Source organism: Protopterus annectens, chromosome 4.part0 (assembly GCF_019279795.1).
Source record: "Protopterus annectens isolate FY-2018-M chromosome 4.part0, PAN1.0, whole genome shotgun sequence".
Taxonomy (NCBI): Eukaryota; Metazoa; Chordata; order Ceratodontiformes; family Protopteridae; genus Protopterus; species Protopterus annectens.
The window spans coordinates 1,514,679,161-1,514,700,812 of record NC_056733.1 but is presented as its reverse complement, the minus strand read 5'-3'; positions in this window follow the sequence as shown (position 1 = coordinate 1,514,700,812).

Below are 21,652 nucleotides of genomic sequence, written 5' to 3'. Positions count from 1 at the left end.
AGTAGTGTGGCCAATGGCTGTTCAGGGTATTAGTGCTGCCATTATATAAACATGGGTGTGACAGAGCAACACATGCATGATAGTCATATTAAAGTGTAGCTTAGCATTGGCAACTGCTGTAGCAGTCTAGTATGCTTATCTAGCATTTGTAGCTATATATACCCCCTCTAATGTTAGTGTGTGTTCACATGTGACACCTGTTTGTGTTGCAGCAAGGCCCAACAGTTCAGCTGTGAGCTCCAGGGACTTACAACAGTGTGGATCTTGTATATGTATGCCACACACATATGGAGGAATATATATGTGTCATATATATTCAAATCGGTATATGTCCATAGAGCAGGGGACATAGTGCAACTGTTTGTGAAGGGTGGAAATATATATGATGGTGAAGTTTAGTATGCGCATATTTGTATGTAGGTTTAAGTGTGTGACAAACAAGACAGCATACAGTGCTGGTATATGACGTGGTGGTTAGACAGTGTGGGTGGTTTGTTCAGTTTGCAATGTTGAAGCCAGTGAGGCCTGCTAAAGCTACCTGGGATGTGAACACTTTCAATGCATTTATCACAAGACTGTGCAATATTATTGCATTACTGTACACCTCACATCCTTTGCATAATTGATATTCCCACTATGAAAAGTGAAATTTATATGTGCTTACATATATATGTATATGTACACCAATGGATGTGTATATGTATATATACATATATATCTATATATATATATATATAGAGAGAGAGAGATATACACACCTCAATCTACTTGTTGCAATAGATTCTCTGTACTGTTGACTGACTGTGGTGGTCAATGTGTTTGTGAACACGTCAAAGATATGTATTTGTGGGATAGCTTAGTAGGAAACTGTTTATGTCATGGTATTATGGGTCCTTGCTTTGATCCCAGCAAAAGCTGTGTATTCTGTTGCTAGGCAGAAAAAGTGCTATGGCATACAGTGTGATTAAGTCCCTTGGTTTTAACTGGGGTGTGTCATTGGAGGCTAAAGCACTGCATCTATGAGGATTGATTGGTACTGATGTTGAATACAAATCCTGTGTGCAGTATAGTACTACTTGAAGCTCTGGGCCTGTACAGCAAAGTATGGTGTATGTTCACATTGCTTGCATCCACTGTTTTGTGTGGTCCCTGTATTCATCACAGATTACATTCCCCAAGATTAATGTTTTGTAAGTACTGACACACAGTACTGTATAGTACACATGTAAAGCTTATCTGGGTTGCCATACCTTTGTGTCCTGTAATTATGTCTGATATGTGTATGTGGGTATGTCTGTAACATGTCCTCTGTCATATGTGTGGTAAAACATATAACTGCGTATCTAGCAACATTTATAGTGGACTACAGCAGTATGCGACCTATATTCCGAATTGTGCACATATTTTGGCCATGGGTTTGCCATTAACAGGTTGTGTGGTATAATAGTAATACATTTACTGGACCTTACACTCATTGTGATGGATAACATATTTCTTTACACATCAGCTTGATGTATATCTGCTGTGGCTAGGTGGTGCATTGTGTTGCATACAGTGTGCCAGGTACTCTTGTATAGTCTTATATAGTGATTTTATTTTGTTGCTGTGCAGAACATGGTTCATTAGATAGAGTGAGCCAGGCACTTTCAAGCAGTTGTGGGGTGAGCAGTGATAAGTGGTAGTTAAAGTGTTTCACTCTCAGTTAGCTAATAGGTTGCTATATATGGCATTTCAGTGATATCTGTACTGTATAATGTTAAATGTGCCATATGACTTGCTCAGACATATTTTTTCTTTATGTCTTCCAGGGATCATGGCACATCACAGAAATCCCAGCTATAGTAGTACTGAAGATGAGATCATTACAGCACTACAGTCTAATGTTCTCACGAACCAAACAGAACCAGCAGGAGCGTACTGCAATGTGGCAAGATGTTGTCTGAAGGGTCAATGAGGTAGGCCTGCATAACTGGACATATGAGCAGGTACGCCCGCCACCACTGCAGTGATCTACTCAGACATGTCCGTCAGCGTGCTTCTGATGTTTGGAGACAACAGCTTGCAACAGGAGGTGGTGTTAATATCCACCCCCCCCCTCACCAGAGTGGAGAAGCTGCTCTTGAGCCTTGTGGCACCTGCCCAACAACAACAGCAGCAGACATAAACCATGATGGAGGTTAGAGCCACCCAGCAACCACACATGGAGCATGCAGGTAACATGGCATATCTTGTAGACTACTGTTATCTGTATTGGTAGATCATGCATATGTGAGATGTGGAGTGTGTAGTTAGAAGATGTGGAGCCTGTTGTTGTGCAATACTGATCATTTGGAACATAATCTGTAGGCCTGTGAATGTAAACTGTTGTTCTACTGTAAGATTGCAAACACACAGTAGCAATGCCACAGTTGTGGCCACTGATAAACTGTCTCATCTCTGTTTCCCTCTGGGGTGACATCAAGACAGCGGACAGATGCTGGTGAGTGTGTTCTACATTTATTATTGTAAATAGAAAGTGCATGTCATAGTTAAGGTGTAGGCCATGTACACATGTAGCACACCTACCCATAATGCATGCTGTGCATGTTTGGTGTAAGACCGCGCACATCCCACTAATGTGATTAGCTGCCTCAAACACATGCAATACCCAGATCATCTCAGACAAATGTGGCTACACTGTAGTGACCATTGGATAGGCAAAGTTGATACTCAACATGCACATAACATACGCAACTATGTCATACACAGAGCATTTTAACATGCTACACATAAATAATTCACAAACCCTCTGTAAAGACACACTCCAGTATCCAAAATCTCATCCACACATTACACATGATATACCTGAGGGGTAGAGGCCTATCATGGGGCATTTAAACACTCTGCAACACACTACACATTCATGTCAGGGAATGCTCCTTACTGGCCTCCTTACAAACCCATGTAACAACTGGTTGTGAAATGGTGAATGTAGCCAAGGTAGTACTGTTCAGGTACAGCATGATTAGTGCTGGTTTGGGAAACATTTGTAGCCTTAAGTGACCACATGATGCTTCATGATGATGGCCTGTGGTACTATACCCCATTCAGTTATTGTAACCACAGTACTACACATAGCTTTCATTGCTATACACCTCAATGCTGTGTGTGTGCAAACATATGCACCTCTAAACAATATGCATACCAATCTCCATTTGCACAACTGACACATATATGTCTTGTGATGCTATTGAGTGGCTAGGTCATATGACACACATTGGGTATGTGTGATGTTTAAATATGCAGCTGTGTTTTACCATGCCATGTCATGGCTGATACTGGCATGTCCACAACATGATCTACACTCACCATAACTACTGTACATTGGGTATGTGGACTAATGGTAGTCCATCAATTGTACATGCACCACTGATGATGTTGTGTGAATACTCATCATGCATGTGCTAAAACTGTGCCCACAATTATTTGCTAAAGACACAGAGGCTGTAATCAGCATTGGATACCTATCTGACACACAGATACACATCCAACCATGGTATGTAGACCTGTGAGTTATGGTGCACAGTACATTACAGAGTTTTGAATACTTGCACAGCAGTGTTGTGTCCATGGATGCATTGCGTTCCAGGGGGAGGCCAATCACCTAATAATAAAACACATGCATCAAAGCTGTGTATATTGTTAGTAACAAGGACTGTCTACACTTGCACTGCATGCTGTTGAGCAACACATGTCCTGCATGCTGACATGTGTCATATGACTGTTTTGCTTGTGATACTGTACCCCACCATCACCTGCTATTGTGTATGTTCTGAAATTGCTGGTGTTTTGTATGTGTGTGTGTGTGTGTGTGTGTGTGTGTGTGTGAGTGTGTGTGTGTGTGTGTGTGTGTGTGTGTGTGTGTGTGTGTGTGTGTGTGTGTGTGTGTGTGTGTGTGTCTGCTTTAGGGAGGAGTGTATTTGTGTGTGAGCATGTGTGCATGTGTGCACATGTGCGCATGTGCATCTGTGCATGCATGCATGTGTGCAAGTGCATGTGTGCATGTGTGCATGCGTGCAGGTGTGCATGCACATGTGTGCATGTGTGCATGTGCATGTGTGCATGTGCGCATGTGTATGCGCACATGTGTGCATGTGTGCATATGCATGTGTGCATGTGCACATGTGTGCATGTGTGCATGTGTGTGTGTGCATGTGCATGTGTGCATGTGTGCATGTGTGCATGTGCATGAGTGCATCTGTGCATGTGATCTAACATCATGTTCAAGTCTTAAAGTGTGTTTCCTGTTTTCCTCTCACAGGTGCTGAGGTGGGGCTCTCTCTACATGCTCTGTGCAGGATATGTACCCATAGAATGTTGCACAGCAATGTTCTTCACACTCCACAGGGATGGGGGCCACAAAAACCCCTTGGCATTCATGCTCTATGAGCCTGACAAGTCTGCTCTTTAAGGCAATGGAAGTCAACAATAAAGAGATTGTTAACCTTCACAAAGTTGAGCACACGCAGTTTGGCTTCATCATATGCAGATCGCTCCTCCTGAACTGGGTAGATTTCTTTGAGATCGTTACCCAGGCTACAGATGATTGAAATGAGCTCAACACAGCCTACCTATACCTTATTACATCCATTGACACCATTCCCCAGTCAGGTATCATAGATGAACTCACCAACCTGGGCATGAATCCATACTTCACAAGATGGATTGCAAACTGGCCCACAGATAGATTCCACAAACTAAGAGTTGCTGGCTACATGTCAGACTCTACACCGGTAACAACTGGTGCCCCCCAGGGTTCAGTCCTGGGGTCCCTCCTGTTTGGTATAGACTTCTCAAATGTACATGCTAATACAGGAGGGTTGTGGTTGACTAGTTTGCTGGGAACTGTAAAGTGTTTGCCATAATACATTCCCTGGATGACACAAATATTCTCCAGAAGGGACTCTATGAGACAGATGTGTGGTGTCAGAATCATGGCCTCAAGCTCAGTGTGGAGGAATGCATAGTGATCCCCTTTGGTGAAAACAATGTACACACAAACTACCACGTAGGTGTTACCCCCTTAAAACTGACAAGGTAATAAGGGATCTGGGGACACAAGTAGATAGTCATCTTTCCTTTGACAACCATGTTGCCAAAGTGATTGGGAAATCCTATGTGGCCCACCTAATCAACAAATGGTTTGCATCAGGATTCAAAGAGATAGTAGTAGCCTTATACTCTTAAGTCATCAAACCCATCATTGAGTACAATGCACCATTTTGTATGTACTCGTCTACGCATATCCAGCAGCTGTAGAGACCACAGAGGTACCTCACCACGAGGATTACTGGCTTCAAACAGTTGTGTTATGCAACACAACTGGTAAAACTAAATCTGCTCTTTGTTGCATACCGCCTACTCAGGGGCGCACTCTGCCTAACATACAGAGCCATGTCCAACACATAACTGCTGAGCATGCTCCATCTACAGATAACAAAATTGAGTCACCCTACACACTCCAGGGATATGAATCTCATCACAACAATGAATACAACATGCTGGTGGGATAGAGTACCATCCCAGACACTTGCCTTACTGTGGAACAGAGTCCCAATGTATATCAGACAAAGCCCCTCGCTGACACTCTTCAATAGGAACCTTGATGAGTGGATGGGAAACAGACAATTCACGCCAGGCATCACATCAGCAGCCCCACTAGAAAGGGGCTTAGGGTACTAACTATTAGAATGAGGGCTTGGGAGACTACCCAATGGGGTGGTGAAAGCTGCACAACTTGCCTAGGCTAACATGTGCCTTATTGAAGATAGGTTCATAGGCATGTAGTAGACTTTGTGACAGGTACATGTCTACAGATAGTAGATATGTACTTCATTGTACTGTCATGATGTACAGCAGGCACATGGACCACATACACTGTAATGCTTACAGATACTGGTGGCTGTTATGTGCACTGGGTGAGATGTGCACCTCATGTCTTTTGTGCCATTGGGATGTGTGCTGGGTGGGACAGTCCTGGATGGCTCCCTGTCATGGTCACCCTCTTACACACATCTCTGCCCATCCATCTTTGGCTTATTATACTGTGTTCCCCCTACATATATATATCTATCTATATATCTATATATATATATATATATATATATATATATATATATATATATATATATATATATATAGGTACATAGGTAGGTAATAGGCTATCTGTCTGAAGGCATATATTAGTATGGCCAGAGTGTGCAGCTATCACCACTCATGGAGTTTGTTCCCTAAGCCTCTGTCTAGTAGAGCTGATGAAGTGATCCATGGTGTGACAGTTCAGTTTCACATACACTCATCAATGCTCCTCTGGAAGAGTGTCAGTGAGGGACTCAGCTTAATGTAGGTTGGGAGGGAGCCTGTTCCAAAGAAAGGGAAGTCTGTGAGTTATTAATGTATCCCTCCAACATGTTCTATTTATTGTTGTGCTGATGATATCCCTAGAGCATGTAGTACAGTGAGCTTGGAGTTACTTCAGATAGCACATGTACATCTGTTCTGCATTGGACATGGACCTGTCTGTTGGGCAGAGATCACCAGAGTAGACAGTATGCAACAGAGTACAGATTGAGTTAAATTCAGTCTTGTTGCATGGGGCAACTGTTTCAGGCCAGTAATGCTCTTGTTGAGGTATGTCAGTGGTCTTTCCAGCTGCTGAAGGTGCCTAGTCAGATTCATCGCAAGTGTGTTGTGGTACTCTATGATGGGTCTGATGACTGATGAGTAGAGGGAACCTCCTTTGACCTACATGCAAAGACCTTGGCAGTTTGGGGGAACATATAGCATAATTTTCTAACCACTTTGTGAATGTGTTTCTGGAAGTAGTGATGACTATCCACATGTCCATAGATCCCTTATTATTACCTCCATATTTAGGGTCTTGGTACCTATGTGGTATTTGTATGACTGTAGCTCGAGCCCATAAGTTTGACACCACATCTGTCTGACTGAGACCCTTTTTAAAGATGTCTCTGTTGTCCCAAACATCGATTATGACAGCCTTTTTGCAGTCATCCACAAAACTTGCTAAACATAGCCCTTGTGTTTGACTGTATTTCTGAAAAGTATACACCAGACAGGAGGGGTCCCAGGACTGAGCCATGGGGGACAGAAGTTGTTACCAGCTTGAACAGGAGACCACAATTCTTACCTTGTGGGATCTTTCTGTGCCCCAGTTAGCAATCCAGCAGATGACATACGTGTTTATGCACGGGTTGTTGATTTTGTGGATACGACATGTGTGTGGGATGTTGGAAAAGGGCTTTTCAAGGTCTATGTAGGCCGTGTGTAGCTCATTTCATTGATGCATGTCCTGAGTGACTGCCTTGAAAACTGTCTAGCAGGTTTAGGAACCATGATCTGCCCCTGACCAAATCAAAATGGGTAGGGTTGGGTGTTTGTAGGCTCTCAATAGCTCTGTTTATGAGTTCCATAATGATGGACTCCATGGCCTTGCACATCAGGCTTATTAGGCTTATAAGACAATAGTACCCATGGTCTGTTGAGCACCAATACTCGTGGAGTGTGCCAAACATTGCAGTAACCCATTCAAGTTTCATATCCTGTACAGATGGTGAGTCTCAACAGACTGTTCAGGTGCAGGGTCTGTTTGTTTTGGAGTTCACATATGACACAGCCAGGGAAACCATGTTATCCCATACACGCTGTGTTTTTAGGTTTGGAAAGAGCTGTTTAACCATTATATTTGTGATGTCTGGGTTTTCACAATCTCCAGGTATGATAATGGGTCCTTTTGTCAGTGAGAAGGGGGTAAATATGTATGAACCTGTCTGACAAGATGCTGGCAATGTCAGTCATGTACATGTATTCATTTACAGTTTGCACTGACTCAAAACATATATGAGTTTACATTGATATTTATAACATAGCGAAAGAAAGCTTAATGGTTCTCTATGGACTCTTTGACCATGGCTTGGATAATGTTAGGAGTGCTCATTGTTTCTTGATGATACTGATCGGAGTATTATTGATCTTCTTTGGTTTTTCACTTTCTTTGAACAACTGAAGTACTTGGAGTACATAGTTTGATTATTACAGGTGTCCAATATATTATACGGGATCTGTTTTCATATCAGTGTGTGCACAAGGCAGGATTGGTGAATAGTGACAAGTGTCTGGAGTAAGAACTGCAACTGCCAGATATGTGTGGCCCACTGCTCTACTCAGACATGGCCTAAGTGTGTGAGCATGCCCAGTATGACCTTTCAGTATGTTGCTGACTGAAATTTGCTAAATTTGTTTAAGTGTGTGAGCATGCCCAGTATGAGCATATATACTATATGTGTGTGAAAATCAAGTTGTTTTTTACTTCAGCGCTCACCTTTGTGTTGTACATCGACAGGAAGCACAGTGTGCCTGCAGGGCTTCCATGAGTCATTCTACATACAATGGGGACTGCTATTATTTGTACATTTCTACCTGGGAGGCTCACCTGATTGTTACTGTGTGTGTACATAGGATGAAGGGTTCAATTGACACTTATACACATTTGCTAGGCCTGAATTGCTATATCAGGTACTCCATTTCAGTCTGTACTGTTGCCTATCGTACTGGCTTGAGGCATACCACTGCACTACAGACCTTAGCTTCCAATTACATGCATATTAGTTTGTGACTTCATAGCCTACCCAATTCACATCACACTGCCTGGCCTGTTGTTATCTGTCTGCATAGGCCTGGTGGGAGGTTTCTCATATGCCTTTTCAGAGGGCATGATACAGCATTTGTTTGTGTTTGTCTACATTTGTCCTGCTGGCTGTGACTGTTAGTTATGTGACCCCCACCAATGGGTATGTGTGAGTCAGTTAAGTTATGTCTGTGCCAGTGAAATGCTGTCATGGCTTAGTGGTTCAGTACTGTGACTATAGTGCACAGTATCCTGTGTTCAAGCCCTGTCACTGATTTTTATTTTCCTGCTGGGCAGACCAGACTGCTTAAGGAACAGTAAAGCAGGTGTGAGCGTGTTTACCCGACTTTGCTCAACTTTGCCCGACTTTGCCCAAGATTGCTCAACATTGCCTGACATTGCGCTGGTTAGCTCGGTGCACAGCTACGCGCAATTGTATTTAAATATGCTCAATACTGGTAAAATGTGCTTAGCAATGCTTTATATTGCTTAAAATAGGGCACTCATGTCTCAGCTGGTGCTGTAGGGCTGCCTATGTCGGATGCACATTGTACACTCCCTATACATGTTTGAAAACAGGTAGTGTCAAATTAGGCATCCCTTTTACTGTATGTGCGAGTCAGAGAGAGCTGTCATTTCCAGGGTTCCTACTGAGTCAGTGTATGTGCTATGCATTGCCTCTTTGCCAAGGCCAGGGGATACTGGGCAAGCCTCCTTCTGCCTACTGGGGCAGGCTCAGGTTGTTCCTCCTCCGAGTCACACTGTGCCTGTGCAGGCCTTAGCAATGGTGGGGGGCTGTTTGGCCCTGCTCCATGCTGTTCCTGCTGCAGCTGTTTTCACAGGATCATATTGTGTAGCATGGCATATACCATGACAATTTGGGTACATATAGTTGGTGAGTACTGCAAGGCTCCACAAGATGTGTCCAGACACTGGAGCCGTGACTTGAGCATCCCAAACACACGCTCAATAATGTTTCTTGTTTGTGCGTGTACCTCATTATGGAGTTCTTGTTCGGGTGTGTGTGCATTTCTGATGGGTGTCATCAGCCACGGCTCAATTGCGTATCCAGCATCCCCCACTAGGTGACCGTCAGTGATGTCCCCATTGGCAAATCTCTGGTACAGCTGAGTCAGATGCCGGTAGTGGGAATTGTGATAGCTTCCAGGGCAGCCAGCACACACATTCATTATTATGCCCTGGGCATTGCACATGACCTGGCATTTGATGGAGGGGAAGCCCTTGCGGTTGATGTAGACCCTACCCCACTCACTGGGTGGTGATTTGATGTGTATGTGCGTGCAGTCTATTGCACCCACTACCTCAGGGTATTCTGCTATTTGGTATAAAAGACGCATATTGCTGGCCATTGCCTCACGGGAATTGGGGAAATATACATGCTCAACGACATGTGCTGACATGGCATCCAGGAACTGAACTGGTGCAGTACCCTGGATGCTGATGCCTGTGAAATCCCCATCATATCACCAGTTGGTCTCTGGATGGTACCTGTAGCTAGTATTCTTAGGCCAACACATACCTTGGTATCCACTGGGATGGGTTACCCTCTGTTGGTTCTGTGTGTGAGGCGTGGCCGTCACAGCTCAACAGTTTGCTGCAGGAGGTCTCTGTCCACCCTATAGCACTCCACTATCTCCAGCTCATGTAGCCCCTGGTAGGTTACCCTTTGTCTGTACACTCTTCTCCTTCTCCTCACTGTGGGTTGCTCAGCAGCATTCACAACATCACCACCCTCAGCATCTTGCACATGTTGATTTATGATAGTAAGAGCAGCCCCTAACATTTTGTCTGACTTTATAGTTTTTAAGCTTTCCCTCTTTGTATACTGCAGTGTTGCAGAGTTCTTGGGAAAAAACAAGGACGAATGCTGTTTGCAGAGTTTAAAGTGCTAGGCTGGGCTGGGTTAGTCTGCTGCCTGTGTAATTGGCTGATTCTGATATATTTCACCTGGCAGCTCTGCTAGTTCCGCTTGGTTAACTTCTTACTACTTCTTTTCCTTTCTTTCCCTTTCTGTTTCCACGTGGGGCAGTGCAGCGCAAACAAGTGCAAACACGCACACATGGGTGCACATGGGTGCAAACGCGTGCACACTCTGTGTGCTCCTTTGCAAGAAAGTTCAGTTATTTTCATGGTGTACACCTTTGGTTTCTGGTTTTCAAAAAAGACAAATGTAGACACGCCTCTTGCAATCCTGAGCAACTCAGGGCAAACGCAGGACACTGTGCTCTAATAAGCATGCAGCCTTTCTGACATACTCCCTCATGATGTCACCTATCTTCTACTCTACTACTCACCTACTCCTACACTTACACTCTTGAGACATGGCTCATATGCTGGGGAAAATTGGGATTTACTATCCTTATCCTCATTTGCATAGGATTGCCTACTAATGCTTGGTTACATCTCTCACACTGAGCTTCCCCCCTTAGCAACCAGTACTCAGTGGCCATGGTGTCTTCAGCCTGCCATTCACCTGCATGGCAGGATAAGCTTTTTAGTGAAAATGCCTATTTTTGTCTATTTTAAAATTATTATTTTATTGCTTTTTTAAGTGCCGCACTGCGCTATGCTTAAACATCGGAGATCGGGGGGAAAAATATATTTTAATAATTTTAAACATTTAAAAATGCCAATAGCCTTATATTTGGCCATTGGCATGCTTCCTCAATTGGATGCATCCTTTATTTGGAGCTGTCATAACTCCATTAAGCAATTTGCAGAACGGTACTCCGTTACCAACGGAGTACATTTCTGCAAATAACACTACTCTTCCACAGACAGGTTAGTGTTTCCTGGATTGCAAATTTACCTCATTTGCATAGCTTTCAGCAGCAAATGAGGTAATTTGCATACCATGACACTGTCCGTGCAAGTGTAGCTTTAGAAGCTCTCATGCACGCCCTTGCCGGCTGTTGCTGGATCGCTCAGCAGACATATTGGCTGTCTGACGTCTTACTCTACGCTACAACTCCATGCAAGCTTTCGTAAATCCAGCCCTATATCAATACAGTGTTATCATTTCTGTCATTTCTTCTCCCTTTCCATCACACTGTTATTAACTCTTCTTTGCTCACTATATCACAATTTTAGACATTGTGATCTTCATTCCTTACTCTTTTCTTGCCTCTCACATATTCTGACATGCACTTTATCATCTATGCAATGTTACTTTATATAATTCAGATTTTCATAGACATGAGTTTCATCCTTATGTTCCTTTTGTAATGCTTACATCTCAATTGTAATATGTCAGCTTATAAGTGCATCTACTACCTTTCTTACAGTTATGTGCCAGCCTGTTATATATATTCTGCTCCCCTATTTCCTCACTTTACAAACCTGTTCATCTATGTAAATGTCATGCTTTACTGACAATCTTTTTATGAACTCAGTATAATTACTTCCCTTTCTTATTCATAGGTTCATAGGTTCATAGGCTCATACTAGGCCATCTGCCCTAGGACATTTACAAGCCTAGCCAGAGTGTGTTTGGCTTTCGCCACCCATTTTAAATGAATTTTGCTATGCCCTATTTCGAGGTTAGTATACTGTGCCTCTGTCTAACAGTGACACAGAAGTGATACAAGGGGTAAATCTATGATCTCCCATCCACTCATCAAGATTCCTCTTGAAGAGAGTCAATGAGGGACTCTGCCTAACCTGGACTGGGATTTTATTCCAGAGTGAAGGGAGCCTCTGGGTTATGAATCTGTCCCTCCAGCATGTCCTATTTATTTCAGTGCTGAGGTTCAAGTCTCTTGAGCACATAGCTCAATGGGATTTGGATTTTCTGAGGTGCAGCATGTCCATTAATTCCAGGTTGGACATGGCTTTATACATCTGGCACAGATCGCCTCTGAGCAGGCAGTATGCCACTGAGTAGAGCTGGAGTTTCTTTAACCGGGCAGCATATGGCATCTGTTTGAGCCCTTTCATCCTCTTGGTGAGGTACTTTTGGGGTCTTTCCAGTTGCGCAGGTGTCTGGTAAGGTACATCCCAAAAGGGGCATTGTACTCAATTATGGGCCTGATGAAGGATGAGTAAAGAGGCACGATGACCTCCCCTGATCTAGATGTGAATCCCTTCATGATTAGGTGGGCTATATAAAATGTTTTTCTAACCACTTTGACCACGTGGTTGTCGAATGAGAGATTGCTATCAACATGGGTCCCCAGGTCCCTGATTACTTCTTCCGTACTTAATGGATTACCACTTATGTGGTAATTTGTGGGCACTTTGTTTTTGCCAAAGGGGATGACTATACACTTTTTGGCATTTAGCTTGAGGCCATGGCTCTGGCACGAGTTGTCTGTTTCTATGAGGCCGTTTTGTAGGAAGCTTGTGTTGGCTGGAGAGTCGATTATGGCACCCAGTTTGCAGTCATCTGTGAACTTGGTCAGCCACAGTCCTTCCGTGTTGGACTGTACCTCTGAGATATATATACAGAACAAGAGAGGTCCCAGGACTGAGCCTTGTGGGACGCCACTTGTAACTGGTCTGGAGTCTGACATGGCTCCAGCAATTCTAATCATGTGGGTTCTGTCCTTTAGCCAGTTTGCAACCCATCTAATGATATAGGGGTTTATATTTAAGCTGGTGAGCTTATCTATAATGCCCAAGTGAGGTACTGTATCGAAGGCTTTTGCGAGGTCCAAGTAGGCTGTGTGGACCACCTTCCCCTCGTCAATGGCCTTGGTGACTGTTTCAAAGAAATCGAACAGGTTTAAGAGGCTGGATCTGCCTTTAACAAAGCCGAACTGGGTAGGATCCAGTGTCTGTAGGTCCCCAATATCTTTATTTATGAGGTCCATGATGATCCTTTCCATAGCTTTGCAGACCAAGCTAGTCAGGCTTATGGGGGCGATAGTTTCCAGGATCCGTTGAGGCACCACCTTTGTGGAGAGGGACCACTGTTGCTGTACGCCACTCTTTGGGTACATATCCTGTAGTAAGGCTGAGATTGAACAGTAGTTTTATGTTTGGGTTTAGTTCTTCTTGGAGTTCATGTAAGACGCAGCCTGGGACACCGTCTGGTCCCATTGATGCTGTGTTTTTTGCTTTGGAGAGGGCAGCTGAGATGTCAGGGGGGCAGCACTCTGCTGGGATAGATATTTGCCCTTTTGGTGGGGAAGGGGGGGGAGAAGTTTGCGCTGAACCTGTCAGCTAGGATGTTGGCAATGTCTGTGGGTTCGGTGTATTTTTTATCATTTTGGACTAATTCTGAGCATATCTGGGAATTCCCACCCAGGTTCCTAACATAACTAAAGAAAGCCTTGTGATTATCTTTAGTGTTATGTGCAATTTTTTTCTCAAAGCTGGCCTTAGATGATTTTTTGAGTGCCCGTAGTTTTTTACTAATACTGATCAGAGATGCCTTCCCTTTTTGGGATTTTCCTCTATCATGTTGTAGCTTCCTACTTCTATTGTATAGTTTGTTTATGGCTGGGGTCCACCAGACAGGACACCTGCCTTTGGAGGATTGGGTCTTGGTTTTGTTTGGGATTGCATGATCCATGCATTCCTGAAGGTGTTCATAGAATGCCTTTATAAATGATTCTGTGGTATGCGCCCTATTTTCCACAGGCCCGGGGGCTTTGAAGGATTCCACCTCGGTTTTGAGGAGTGTGAAATTGCTTTAGAGAAGTTTTTCACTGTGGTTTTCTGGGCAGGGGCTGGGTTCGGGATGTGAATATCTAGTGAGATTAGTTTATGGTCTGATCTTACCAGTGAGGGATACACTTCTGGTCTGGAGCATAGAGTCTCCATGTTGGTGATGATCAGGTCCAGTATGTTTTCCCCTCTTGTGGGAGTGGTAACAAGTTGTTCCATAGCATTTGAGTTTATAAATTTTAGGAACCTTTGGGCTAGGGTGTTGGAGCTAGAGTAATGCTCCCAGTCTATGTTTGGGTAGTTGAATTCACCCAATATAATGGTGTTTGGAGAGAACTTCATATTTTCCAGTGTTCTCAGGAATGCCGAGTGGGGTTCCTGGGTTTGGGAGGGTGGTCTGTAGCAGGCATAAACTGGAAGGCAGTTTTACCCACTGTTAGTTGCACATGGATAGTCTCTGATGCTTCGTGCTGTGCCACCAACCTGGAGGTGTGGGTATCTTTGACGAATATTGATACTCCCCCTCCTTTTGTGTTTCGGTCCAAGTTTTGGGGCCGAAAAACATGGTATGAGGTATGACCTGGTAGTGCTGGAGTACTCTCAGGAGCCTTGAACCAGGTTTCTGTTACTGCACAGATATCGATGTTCTCCATGCTAAGGAGAGTTTTGAGTGCGTGCATCTTGAGGTTTAGACTTCTGGCATTGAGTAGCATTACTCTTAGTTTCTTATCCCTTGTGATACCTATGGAGGTGGGTTTGTCTTTTGAGTCTTGCCTAAAAAAGGCACTATGGGGGTGGCAAGAGCCTTTGTCAATATCCAGAAGCCCAGGGGTGACAGGTGCAAGCCATCCCTAGTGAAGCATTGTGGCTTGTCGAGCATGTCATCCCAGGCTGACAGACATTGGATCCCCCTTGAATGGCACCAATACTTAAGCCAATTATTGAAATTGATCATCTTGTCTTCATATTGTGGCATCATTCTTGGTGATGGTAAGATGCTACTCAAGGTCAGGGTCATACTGGCCTGGGCTACATGCTCAGAGAGCTCCTCTATGTCTCTTCTCATGTAGTCCAGGGAGGTATGTCTCAGGTCATTCACACCAGCATGGACAATGACTGGGTCATATTTGTACTTGCCTTGGAGTGACCTGAGTGCTTGTGTTATGTGGCGGATCCTAGCACCTGACAGGCAGCTCATCGTGACCTTCTCCTTGTTCAGCCTGGTGAGCGCGACGTCAGTGTGTCTGACGATAGAGTCACCTATTACAAGTGTATCAGGTGTGTTGTTTAGCCTTAAGGGCTGTGACTGTTTGGCACACTGGCTTTGTGATCTATGTGTTGCACATGTTTTGTTTTGGGGTAGCGGTTGCTTGGGTGTCTGCTTTGGAGATCTCTGCTGCTTAGGCAGATTTTTATTTAGAGCCTCCGAGTATGTTTTTGTGTGTTTATGTGTTTGGTTTGCTGTTGTGGTAGGTCTATGTGAGACTAGAATTGTAGTGAGTGTGGTTTCCTTCTCCTCCTGACTGGTTACGCCAGTACTGAGTTGAGAGAACTTAGCCTCCAGTTTGGCTATATGGTTGCATCTCTCACATGTGTTGGAATTTGTTGGGAGGAGGAGAGGGTTGTCTGTGTACATGAGGCAGTTGCAACATTGCCTCAAGATTCCCAGATTCACCAGCTGGACCGGAGAGGATATTGACAACTGACCTTTGGACATGCTAGAATAGTATTGGGAATTCCTTTATAATTGAAAAAAGGGCCAATGGGGAGCAAGGTACTCAAGGGGAGTTTGTGAGGGTGTAGTGCTTTTAATTTTTTAGCGCTGACTTATATAATTGCTTTAGTGAGCAAGTGCCGGGCTTTAGAGTAGGAATAGGGTGTTTGTTATGAGAACTAGATCAGTTCTAAGTTAAAAAGTGAAGAGCAGACTTTGTGGAGCCGAGAATGGTTTAAACCCAATTAAGCGGCGTTGCCCGATGCTGCGTTATGCGCAAAATCGTGCAAAGCCACGCTAAAGTGGGTTTTATACAGAGGGACTAGAAAGAGCTAGAAATTGGCCCAAAATGGCCAACAGACCACCAGATTCCTGTGCTGGGAACACTCCTCCAGGGACAGACAGGCCGCCCCAAGCTCCCCACTGCCACTGGTGAACAAAGAAGCCTCCCTCTATCCAAGAAAGGAAATGGGCAACACAGGAACTTTCCAAAAGTCCAGAATACAGCAAAGCCTGTATTTGGACTACTCTAGGTTAGGAAAGACGGGAAACAAGGATAATTTTTTTTGTTTTTTATTTTTTTCTTTTTTTGCAACAAACAGCAGGAAAATGCAATAAATATGTAACACAGGCTAGCACACTTGAGTGTGTAGCCTAAACAGGTAAATGCAACAAACAGGGCAAACTTTAAAAGTGCAGGTGCAAAACCAACTTTAAACAGTGTAAAACAGTTCAAGAAGCAGAAATACTTGCAGTTTAGCTAGATTGGACAGTCGCCCAGGTAGTAGCAGCAAAAAAAAAAAAACTTTTATCAGGTTAGCAGTCGCTCTTTTAGCCTCTCTGCTGCTAGCACCACTCTGCAGGACCACGAGGAGCTTGGCTGAGTAGTAACAAGTGCAAAAACCATGCCAAAGTGGGTTTTATACAGGGGGACTTGAAAGAGCTAGAAATTGGCCCAAAACGGCCAATACACTACCAGATTCTTGTGCTGGGAACACTCCTCCAGGGATATATAGGCTGCTCTAAGCTCTCCACTGCCACTGGTGAACAAAGAAGCCTCCCTTTATCCAAGAAAGGAAATGGGCAAGACAGGAACTTTCCAAATGTCCAGAATACAGCAAAGCCTGTATTTGGACTACTCTAGGTCAGGAAAGATGGGAAACAAGGATATATTTTTTCTTTTTTGCAACAAACAGCAGGAAAATGCAATAAATATGTAACACAGGCTAGCACACTTGAGTGTGTAGCCTCAACAGGTAAATGCAACAAACAGGACAAACGTTAAAAGTGCAGGTGCAAAAACAACTTTAAACAGTTTAAAACAGTTCAAGAATGCAGAAATACTTGCAGTTTAGCTAAATTGGACAGTCACCCAGGTAGTAGCAGGAAAAAAAAACACTTTTATCAGGTTAGCAGTCACTCTTTTAGCCTCTCTGCTGCTAGCATCACTCTGTAGGACCACTAGGACCTTGGCTGAGTAGTAACAAGCGCAAAAACTGCGCCAAAGCGGGTTTTATACAGGGGGACTTGAAAGAGCTAGAAATTGACCCAAAACGGCCAATAGGCTACCAGATTCTTGTGCTGGGAACACTCCTCCAGGGATAGATAGGCTGCTCTAAGCTCCCCACTACAACTGGTGAACAAAGAAGCCTCCCTTTATCCAAGAAAGGAAATGGGCAACACAGGAACTTTCCAAAAGTCCAGAATACAGCAAAGCCTGTATTTGGACTACTCTAGGTCAGGAAAGGTGGGAAACAAGGATAATTTTTTTGTTTTTCTTTCGTGTTTTTGCAACAAACAGCAGGAAAATGCAATAAATATGTAACACAGACTAGCGCACTTAAGTGTGTAGCCTCAACAGGTAAATGCAACAAACAGGACAAACTTTAAATTTCAAGTGCAAAAGAGCACTAAAGCTGGCTTTAAAGCAGGGGGTTAGAAGAGATATGAAAGGGCCCAAAATGGCCAATAAGCTACAGGTCACTGGGCTGGAACCACTCCTCAAGGGACATATAGGATGCTCAGAGCTCCCCACTCTCACTGGTGAACAAAGAAGCTTCCTCCTATCCAAATAATGATATGGGCAACATAGGAACTATGACACAGCCCAGAGATCAGCAATACCCGAAGACTGGACTATTCTAGTTCAGTAAAGGCAGGAAACAAGGTTTTTTTTTTTTTTTTTTTTTTTTAACAAAGTAGCAGAAATTAGATACAGAAACACAGTAAATTCTTTAATTCGGCTAGCACACTTGAGTGTGTAGCCTACCAGTTAAACTAAACAAAAACAAACTTTAAAAGTGCAACAAAACTCAGAAATACAGGCAGGAATGCAATAAAACAACTTTGCAGAGCTTATTTAGTTAAAGAAACAGAGAAGTCTATATATACAGAAAAGCAGCTAAAACACACAAACACTTCAGATGCAGTGCAACCTAGAGCACTTGAGTTGTAGCGATATTAAGGCAATTAAAGTTATAATAAATGCTCTGAAATATACTCTATATATTTTTTTTCTTTTTTCCCTTTTTTTGAAAGGGAAAAAGGAGAAACAGAAGGCCTTATCAAATGTTCTCTCTGTATTAGGTAGAATGAGCTAATGACACTAGACTGGGAGGAGTGTCACAGATCAGATTTACTGCAATAACTCTATAGATTTGCTGCGATAGCTCTATAGACTACCTCTAATTGCCACAGTACCACTGAAAGTACAGGATGGCAGTCACAACACCAATCCTTTGACCTATTCTACTACGTCTATCTGCCTGAAGTGTTGACTCCTCCATTGTGTCTTAATTCTTAATATACTACTGTCTGATCATCTTATAACAGACTAACACTCTTTTGCAGTGTAGTATATGGAGTGCTATGATTATGTTCCTAAATCAAGAAAAAGACAAGTCAACTCACCTTCTGACATTAAAATGTGCTTAACAAACTTCTGTTAATCAGTTCTAACTGTTACTAACCTGTATTCTCCTGCTAGAATAGAACAGTGGCCAGTCTTGGCCACCAGAGAGGAGCAGCAGCAGAAGCTAAATCAGTTTTTAAGAAAAAAAAATCACCTTCTCCTATGCATAACTGCTCTCCAGTAGTTGTCACTCCCCTATACAGAAATTGACTATTGCTAATAGGCAAGTGGTGAATTTGTTTCATCTAGTGTTAGATGATGAAGAATTTATTGCAGAAGGCTAAAATAGTGGGGATGCTTCTTGAACAAAAGTACCCTAAGAATTATGTGATACAGTTTGATAAATAAGTGTGGGAAGGAAGGAAATAAAAAATTCTGCACCATTCTTGCAAAAGATGATTTTTTTGTCAGAAAAGGTTGAAAAAGTGAGTAGATAAAGTAAATCCCATAATACCATTTATAGTAGATTTCATAACAATTAGATCCATATTAAGTAAAAATTGGAATACAGTTTTTAATATGGACTTGGAAAACATTAATGGTATTAATCCTCTGGTAGTGTTTTGTATACAGATAAACAATAAATATATTTTGTAAGCAAAAGGAGATGAAAAAAATAGTATGATGATGAAATGTGGGAAATGCAAATGGTGCTTCATATCAACAATAGCCCCAAATGACTGTCTATCCTTAAACAATTCCCCTGTTGAGGGCAGTGTTATAGTGCAACTGAGGGAGTAGTTTATCTTACAGGCTGTTTCTCATGTGATGCTTACTATATGGGCAAAACTAAGGGGCAGCTTTCTAAGGTATATGATATTAAAATGATTGATGTTAATAATTTGTACAACCACAAAGCAGAAAATAAAATGTTAAAAGCTTTTATAATTTTTTTTTTATTTTGGATAAAAATTCCAAGAAAAAACTAGGAGTTGTGCATGGGAAATCACTTTAGAATAGCAACTACAATGGGTTGCTAGGAAACACAGTGCTTTAAATTGCATGGTATCAGTTAATAGTGTGCTCGAACTTAGGTTGACAAAGTTACAAGTCTGATACAAGGTAATACATATGCTTTGTTTTTAAGTTTCAAAATATAAGTGTTCATATGCACATGCACTTGATAATTTATTATTTAACCCCTGGATGATTTTAAAAATAGAGTCTATTATGAATTGATTTTTGTATCACTTTGTATCATAAGGTCTTGTAAGGATCAGTTGGTGCTTTTTATTGCCACATGAGTTGATCCCTTTACCATATAATTATCATGACTGTTTTTATGTTAATTTATTGTTACTGATGAAGTTCATGTATTCAAAAGGCCAAAGCACTTAAAACTATTAATAAAATGTTCTTAACTGCATTTTATTTTGATTATTAGTTTGTATTTAATTTGAATCTTGTGTTTTTTGTTATGGTTATTAATTTTCAGTTTGAACTCCTTGAGTATGTCATCCCAGGAGATGTTAAGCAATACTCTGGTACAGGTGTGATTTTTCAGCAAACCATAGGAGGAATGCACTACTAATATAGCAGTTGACCTACCCAGCAAGCAGCATTAATAAGAGGCAAACCCCATTGCCATCCAAGACTAATACTGACCTGGATTCCATATATTCCATGTATTCAACACCAATCTGAAAATTAATTATAACAAAAGTCGTGATAATTATAGACCAAAAATCATTACCAGAGATCATCCAGTAAAGTACTCCTTCACCTTTGTTTGGATAAGGAAGATGCGGATACCACACATGACTCTGCACCAAGCAAATGGAAGTTTTAAAAATTAAATTACAAAAATGCAGGGGCTTCAAGTTGGACACGCTTTACTTGAAAAATTGTATATGACTTAAGCAAGCCTGTAAAGACATGAGAATTTGGAAATGCCCTAATGAAATTGAGTGGAACTCCTGGGCACACAAATATCTGATAAATCTATTTGACAGGGCTGGCTATGAAATTATGAATACTCTCACAAGAGTAAATGCAAAATTGTGTTTAATGTTGCAAACAAACAAACAAAAACGATTTAAATCATTCATTTTGTAATGATTTATTGTTTGAAACTTATAAAAATGAGTATCTGGAAAATTTCAAAATGGTGGAGAAGTATTTGGTTACAATAATGGAATGGAGAGAATAGAAACTGTACAGACACAGGAAAACCAAAGAGGACTGATGAGTCATCTGCTTCATAGGAAATAAGGCTGTTGTTGTGGTACACAGAGATTACTCTGAAGCAGGAAAGTGGAAGGAGCATGAAGAAGATCAATAGCAAATGAAAACTGCAATACAGGTTTTGATGCGGACTTGAAAGGCATTATTTGTACTAATTCTACAACAGTGTTTAACAAAATAAGAGACAACACCAATTTTGGAAGCAAAAGGAGATGAGAACAAAAACAACAAAAAATGGATAGTGTGATTATGAAATTTATGAGATTCACATGATGCACTTATATCAACAGTAGTCCCTAATTAACTGTTGAATCATACCCTTAGACAATTTCCTGTTACTCAATTATGCTCAACTAAGGGAGCAGTTTATCTTGAGAGTTGCGTTTCATGTGATGCTTATTATGTAGGAAAACTGAGAGGCAGCTTTCTTAAAAAGTAAGGATGGGAGTGAACAACCCTGGTAATTTATATTTGTAAGGTAACATGCTTTAAATAAATAACGACTACATTTTTTGCTGACTTGTGC